Here is an 8580-nt window from a genome sequence, read left to right as displayed (position 1 = left end):
TTTTCAATCCAGAAACAAAGCGCCAGTCAGCTCAATGGAAGCACACAGATTCACCGCGACCAAAAAAATTTCGGGTAACCGCCAGTGCTGAAAAAATGATGGTGTTCATGTTCTGGGACAGCGAGGGCGTAATCCTTACCCATTGCGTTCCAAAGGGCACTACGGTAACAGGTGCATCCTACGAAAATGTTGTGAAGAACAAATTCCTTCCTGCACTGCAACAAAAACGTCCGGGAAGGGCTGCGCGTGTGCTGTTTCACCAAGACAACGCACCCGCACATCGAGCTAACGTTTCGCAACAGTTTCTTCGTGATAACAACTTTGAAGTGATTCCTCATGCTCCCTACTCACCTGACCTGGCTCCTAGTGACTTTTGGCTTTTTCCAACAATGAAAGACACTCTCCGTGGCCGCACATTCACCAGCCGTGCTGCTATTGCCTCAGCGACTTTCCAGTGGTCAAAACAGACTCCTAAAGAAGCCTTCGCCGCTGCCCTGGAATCATGGCGTCAGCGTTGTGAAAAATGTGTACGTCTGCAGGGCGATTACGTCGAGAAGTAACGCCAGTTTCATCGATTTCGGGCGAGTAGTTAATTAGAAAAAAAATCGGAGGCCTTAGAACTTGAATGCACCTCGTAATAGAACACAGTGTGTTGTCCTCGACGGCGAGTGTTCATCAGAGACAAGTGTATCGTCAGGAGAGCCCCAGGCAAGTGTGATAGCATCGCTGTTGTTATCTGTTTATATAAATGATTAGTCGGATAGGGTGGGCAGCAATCTGCGATTGTTTGGTGGTGATGCCTTCGTGTATGGTATGGTGTCGACGTTGAGAGAGTGTGGGAAGATATGACTCGGACAAAATTTCTGGTTCGTATGATGAGTGGCAGCTAGCCCGAAACGTGGAAAAATGTTAAGTTAGTGCAGATGAGTTGTTGTTGTTGTGGTCTTCAGTCCTGAGACTGGTTTGATGCAGCTCTACATGCTACTTACTCTATCCTGTGCAAGCTTCTTCATCTCCCAGTACCTACTGCAACCTACATCCTTCTGAATCTGCTTAGTGTATTAATCTCTTGGTCTCCCTCTACGATTTTTACCCTCCACGCTGCCCTACAATGCTAAATTTGTGATCCCTCGATGTCTCAGAAGATGTCCTAACAACCGGTCCCCTCTTCTTGTCAAGTTGTGCCACAAACTCGTCCCCAATTCTATGCAATACCTCCTCATTAGTTGTGTGATCTACCCATCTGATCTTCAGCATTCTTCTGTACACGAAATTTCGAAAGCTTCTATTCTCTTCTTGTCCAAACTATTTATCGTCCTTGTTTCACTTCCATACATGCCTACACTCCATACAAATACCTTCAGAAACGACTTCCTGACACTTAAATCTATGCTCGTTGTTAACAAATTTCTCTTCTTCAGAAATGCTTTCCTTGCCATTGCCGGTCTACATTTTATATCCTCTCTACTTCGACCATCATCAGTTATTTTGCTCCCCAAAGAGCAAAACTCATTTACTACTTTAAGCGTCTCATTTCCTAATCTCTCAGCATCACCCGACTTAATTCGACTACATTCCATTATCCTCGTTTTGCTTTTGTTGAAGTTCATCTTATATCCTCCTTTCAAGACACTGTCCATTTCGTTCAACTGCTCTTCCAAGTCCTTTGCTGTCTCTGACATAATTGCAACGTCATCGGCGAACCTCAAAGTTTTTGTTTCTTCTCCATGGATTTTAATACCTACTCCGAACTTTTCTTTTGTTTCCTTTACTGCTTGCTCAATGTACAGATTGAATAACATCGGGGAGAGGCTACAACCCTGCCTCACTCTAAGTAGGAAGATCAGATCTGTAATATTCGGATACAATATTACTAGTGTTCTACTTGACACACTCAAATCGCTTACATATCTGGGCGTACCATTGCAAAAGCGATATGACGTGGAAGTAGCATGTGTGAAGTGTGGTAGGAGAGGTGAATATTGTAAATCGGTTTATTGGGAGAATTATATAGTGGTTCACCTGTGAAAGAAATCGCATATAGGAACCTAGTGCGACCTATCCTTGAGAACTGCTTGAGCGTTTGGGATCCATACCTGGCAGCATTGAAGGAAGACATCAAAGCAATTCAGAGGCGGGCTGCTAGATTTGTTACCAGTAGGTTGGGACACTTAAAGTAGTAAAGGGGTTTAGCTATTTGGGGAGCAAAATAACTGATGATGGTCGAAGTAGAGAACATATAAAATGTAGACTGGCGATGGCAAGGAAACCGTTTCTGTAGAAGAGAAATTTGTTAACATCGAGTATAGATTTAAGTGTCAGGAAGTCGTTTCTGAAAGTATTTGTATAGAGTGTAGCCATGTATGGGATTGAAACATGGACAAGAAGAGAATAGAAGCTTTCGAAATGTGGTGCTACAGAAGAATGGTGAAGATTAGACGGGTAGATCACATAACTAATGAGGAGGTATTGAATAGAATTGAGGAGAAGAGTAGTTTGTGGCACAACTTGACAAGACGAAGGGACCGGTTGGTAGGACATGTTCTGAGGCATCAAGGAATCACAAATTTAGCATTGGAGGGCAGCGTGGTGGGTAAAAATCATAGAGGGAGACCAAGAGATGAATACAGTAAGCAGATTCAGAAGGATGTAGGTCGCAGTAGGTACTGGGAGATGAAGAAACTTGCCCTGGATAGGGTAGCATGGAGAGCTGCAGCAAACCAGTCTCAGGACTGAAAACCACAACAACAACAACAACAACAACAGTTTGGAGCAACACCTAAGTCTTACGGAGATGCTTCGGGAACTCAAACGGGAATCCGTGGCTTGCGGAGTATCTATGTAGACGTAGATGTATTATTATTACTGTTACGAGACCATCAATAGCAGACGCAATGTTAGTGCTAACTCTCAGACAAGTGTTGAGTCGTTGTCGTGGCTCCACAGACAGCTGGACTTACAAGCGATGCCCATTCCGGGGCACATCGCAGTTGCCATTGGCGTGCACCGTTGCAGTTACCCGCTGTGTACTCGACGTGTCGCAATGAAACCTCGTAAGGCGAACAGGTGTGAAAATTTCTTGCGCCTACAGGATTCGAACGGGCTACGCCAGACTCTGGCGCCGCAGCTCGCGCCTGCGGAAGCCAGTGTGGCTTCAGAGGCAGGTGCAGTGTTCCTGAGAGACAACGACACACTCTGTATTCAGCGCGCCAGTTGGCAGCCAGCGTCCGCCCCCCAACCTTGTGCGACTTAACGAAATGACTGGAATAACCTTTTGTGCCGAGTAGGAGGTTCTGGGGCGTGAACTCAAAACCCGTATTACGCAGGCCGGCTTTCACACTCTCAGAGCGCTGAGACCATCTTTCCTGTTCGGTGAGGAGTGCGTGGCCTTGGAGAGTGCAGTACTTGGTCACTTCGGGTACAGCTGTGCGTTTTAACGTGGGATTACTGTGTGTATCTGTGGGACATATACGAGACGATAGCTGAAAGTAACATATGGATTCATAAATAGCGTATTGCAATGCGTGTGTTATTCTGAATTACGATGCAAAGTTCCATAACCATCAGATGTAGAAGAAAATAAAGACGATGAAAATTTGTGTCGGACCAGGACTCGAACACAGATTTACCGCTCATCGCGAGCGGTCGTTTACCAGTCTTTTTTTTTTTCTCTCTCTCTCATTTCGTTCGTAATTCTGCGTGAGGTATGTTCCGACGTCCCATGACACCTTTAAAGTTCATCGTTGATCCCTCCACTCAGTTTTTTTTTTTTATTACAGAGGGCAGCTAATCCTCTGACCGAACAAGCAGAACTGACGTGCCGGCACCATTTGGCTATCTGCGCATGTATCATGCCAGAGCCAAACTTCCGTATGTCGTCAACCATGTGCCCACAACCAGCATTCGTTCATCGATTATGTGTATTCCCGTACAGTCGAGACGTTGTACTTGAAAGTGGCTTGCCCGCTGTCGGCGGATACATACGATGTTGCTGTGCCTGTGTTATGCACGGCTATCCAAAGGAGCTTCGGATTGTAATTCGGAATAACACAGGTACTGCAATATTTTGTTTATCCGCGGACGCCGGGCAAGCGACTTGAAATGTTACTTTATAAACTAATAAAAAGTAGCCCTAGCCGGCCAGTGTGGCCGAGCGGTTCTAGGCGCTTCAGTCTGGAACTGCGCGACCACTACGGTCACAGGTTCGAATCCTGCCTCGGTCATGGATGTGTGTGATGTCGTTAGGTTAGTTAGGTTTAAGTAGTTCTAAGTTCTAGGGGACTGATGACCTCAGATGTTAAGTCCCATAGTGCTCAGAGCCATTTTGAACCAAAGTAGCCCTAGTTTTCAGAATGAGATTTTTCACTCTGCAGCGGAGTGCGCGCTGATATGAAACTTCCTCGCAGATTAAAACTGTTTTAGCCTCAGTTTTAATTAACGCCTGAAAATATTATAAATAATTTTACGTATATAAATAAATTTGTATATTAATTGAAAGAAATGAGGTACTACAGAGATGATGTATTTTTAATTATTCAAAAATTATTTTCCGAAAAAATATCTGTGATTTAAAATGTGTAAAGAAAACTCTGTGAAACAAAACGTAGGAAGTACCGTCATTTGCGTAGAGGCATTAAGAAAGAGCAACGCGAATAGCTCTCTCTCTCTCTCTCTCTCTCTCTCTCTCTCTCTCTCTTTCTCTCTCCCTCTCTCTCTCTTGTCCTCCGCTATGGAGGTAAACTGTGTGCCATTTGTACGCTTTTTATTGAACAATTATGTTAATTTGGTGTCAAGTAGTCGTGTTTAATTTGAAGATTCCTTTCCTTGCTACTCATGTCAAATGTGATTTTGTTGTGAATTCCTTTTTTTAGTCCATTTTCACAGTGCATCGAAGAGAATTTGCTGTCGCATTATTTGCTGGTCACGGCCGAACTCTGTTAGTGTTCATTTGCTGTTTAATCAATCAGACTATAATTCGTATGTCCCTGAGATCATTTTTACTGATATTTTTCTCTCACAACGCGGAAAATGTTATTATGCGATCCCCGTAATATTCAGATCGGTCAATGGCCTCCAAACGATGTAGTCTACCAACGCAAACGCCGGTATGATGTAATTACAATGCTCGAAGGCAGAGTTCAGCTTAATTAGGAAAGAGAGTAAAATTTTTCTGTGCCACGTTTTATCATTTTCAATATCATTGCGTCCAGGAAAGCATGTTGCATTCATGTACTGTTGTCAACCAGTACTTAATATTATTCAGTGCTTTTTTAAAAGTCATGTTTACTAGCAGAGATAAAATCCATTAGCTTTCCGTTTTAATTAATTAATATGTATCTAATCAGATCAGTAACCGAGAGCGCTAACGCGGTGCTTCCTGGACTCGGGTAGGCGCACCTGCCCCGAATCGAATCCGCCCGGCGGATTAACGACGAGGGACAGTGTGCCCGCCAGCCTGGATGTGGTTTTTAGGTGGTTTTCCACATCCCACTAGGTTAATATCGGGCTGGCCCCCACTTTCCACTCAGGTTACACAACTCGCTGACATTTGAAAACGTTCGCACTCCCCCATGGCTTACACTAGATGCAGACAGATAGCACTCTGTCTTCAGGCTACAAGTGGCCCATTGGGACCATCCGACCGTCGTGTCATCCGCAGTTGAGGATGTGGATAGGAGGGGCGTGTGGTCAGCACACTACTCTCCTGGTCGTTATGATGGTTTTCTTTGACCAGAGCCACTACTAGTCAGTCGAGTAGCTCCTCAAATGGCATCACGAGGCTGAGTGCACCCCGAAAAATGGCAATAGCACGTGGCGGCTGGATGGTCACCCATCCAAGTGCCGCCCATGCGCGACAGCGCTTAACTTCGGTGATCTCACGGGAACCGGTGTATCCACTGTGGCAAGGCCGTTGCCAGATGTAGACTGCTGGGGTACACTAATTCCGTCCTAGCGGGGGATTCAGGGTGGCGGCAGAAAGGGCATCTGGCCCCCCTCTACAACTCACTCTGCCAAATCAATAGTATCACGGCCGACCCCGCGTTGAAGCGGGATAAAGGCCTCAAGAAAGATAGAAATATGTATGTAATCAATAACAATAATATAAAACATCTCATCTTATTTTTGTATTATTACTTTTTTATTGAGAAACGCTACAGGCTTTGGAAATATCTCACCTGTACGGGAATATACATAATGGATGTGCAAGTGCATGTGGTAAACGCCTACTTGATGACATATGGAACTTTGGGTGTGGCCGTGAATCACGCAGTGATAGCCAGCTAGTGAGGCGACCATTCGCTGTAAGAGGGAAATCTGGGTTCGAACCCGGTCTGGCACAAATTTTCTTTGTCTCATTCCCTTCTACAGCCGATGGTTGTCCATTTTCGCAGTTGCGAATACATTTAACACATTTCTGGATAATGTCATTTTCATACATCATAATTCGCACGGAATATTATATGTTTCGGGAATAACTGGCTTGTTTTCTTGTTTTCCACAAGCGTGTCAGCTTTGAATATCGCAATATCGCCAATATTTGTCGCGCTTGCAAAGTCTGCAAAATTAAATAGCAAGCAGGTCCTGAATGAGTATTACAATTCGCAGACACCTCAGTGAGACCATCGTAATCGAGGGTAAACAGACATCGCCCATGCCGGTTATTCGCCTTCATACAACCCTGTCTGTTGTGGCGTATCAAGACAGCCACGCCACTCGGAAGTAGCCGAAATGCACGCGTTACACACGCCGGCTGGCGTGATGTCTGAAACAGGATACGTAATGAATGCTATAAAGAAAAGTACGTAGCTTCTTTTATACTTAACTTTAATCCATCATTTGTATACAGCATTCTTGATGATACAAGTGAGACTCTCAGATATGGTTAATGGCGCCTTGCTAGGTCGTAGCCATGGACTTAGCTGAAGGCTATTCTAACTCTCTCTCGGCAAATGAGAGAAAGGCTTCGTCTGTGTAGTCGCTAGCAACGTCGTCGTACAACTGGGCCGAGTCCTAGTACGTCTCTCTAGACCTGCCGTGTGGTGGCGCTCGGTCTGCAATTACTGACAGTGGCGACACGCGGGTCCGACATGTACTAATGGACCGCGGCCGATTTAAAGCTACCACCTAGCAAGTGTGGTGTCTGGCGGTTACACCACAGTATGTGTCAACATCTGAACGAAAATAAATAATTATTCTCACTCATTCGAGTGAGTCTTACCACACCAAGGCCAGGAGGCGAAAAGGTGAGGAGGAAAGAAACAAAAGAAAAATGATAGCGATTAATTCACAAAGATATCGGAATACAATTTACTCTTCTAAACTTAAAAAGACTGTGTATTTATGTTCTCTGCATATGACCCTTTTCCTTATTATCTACGCAACAATGCACAATTAGCTCATTATATTTAGAGAAACAAATAGTAACTTTGCTAGCACGTGAAAAACAAGAAAAATATTAATATGTTGTTATAGTGTCTTCTGATGTACACTACTGGCCATTAAAACTGCTACACCACGAAGATGGCGTGCTACAGACGCGACATTTAATCGACAGGAAGACGATGCTGTGACATGCAAATGATTAGCTTTTCATACCATTCACACAACGTTGGTGCCGGTGGCCACACCTACAACGTGCTGACATGAGGAAAAACACCAGCTGACCGGCGTTGCCTGGTGAAACGTTGTTGTGATGCCTCGTGTAAGGAGGAGAAATGCGTATCATCAAGTTTCCGACTTTGATAAAGGTCGAATTGTAACCTATCGCGATTGCGGTTTATCGTATCCCGAATTGCTGATCGCCTTGGTCGAGATCCGATGACTGTTACCAGAATATGGAATCGGTGGGTTCAGAAGGGTAATACGGAACGCCGTGCTGGATCCCAACGGCCTCGTATCACTAGCAGTTGAGATGACAGGCATCTTATCCGCATGGCTGTAATGGATCGTGCACCCACGTCTCGATCCCTGAGTCAGCAGATGGGGACGTTTGCAAGACAACAACCATCCGCACGAACCGTTCGACAACGTTTGGAGCAGCATGGACTATTAGCTCGGACACCATGGCTGCGGTTACCCTTGACGCTGCATCACAGACAGGAGCGCCTGCGATGGTGTAATCATCGACCAACCTGGGTGCACGAATTGCAAAACGTCATTTTTTCGAATGAATCCAGGTTCTGTTTACAGCATCATGATGGTCGCATCCGTGTTTGGCGACATCGCGGTGAACGCACATTGGAAGCGTGTATTCGTCACCGCCATACTGGCGCATCACCCGGCGTGATGGTATGGGGTGTCACTGGTTACACTTCTCGGTCACCGCTTGTTCGCATTGACGCCACTTTGAACAGTGGACGTTACATTTCAGATGTGTTACGACCCGTGGCTCTACCCTTCATTCGATCCCTGCGAAACCCTACATTTCAGCAGGATAATTCACGACCGCATGTTGCAGATCCTGTACGGGCCTTTCTCGATACAGAAAATGTTCGACTCCTACACTGGCCAGCACATTCTCCAGATCTCTCACCAATTGAAAACGTCTGGTCAATAGTGGCCGAGCAACTGGCTCGTCAT

The sequence above is a fragment of the Schistocerca cancellata genome, chromosome 10, assembly GCF_023864275.1.
Source record: "Schistocerca cancellata isolate TAMUIC-IGC-003103 chromosome 10, iqSchCanc2.1, whole genome shotgun sequence".
In the NCBI taxonomy this organism is placed as follows: domain Eukaryota; kingdom Metazoa; phylum Arthropoda; class Insecta; order Orthoptera; family Acrididae; genus Schistocerca; species Schistocerca cancellata.
The sequence above is the reverse complement of the archived record's forward strand: the minus strand, read 5'-3'. Positions refer to the sequence as shown.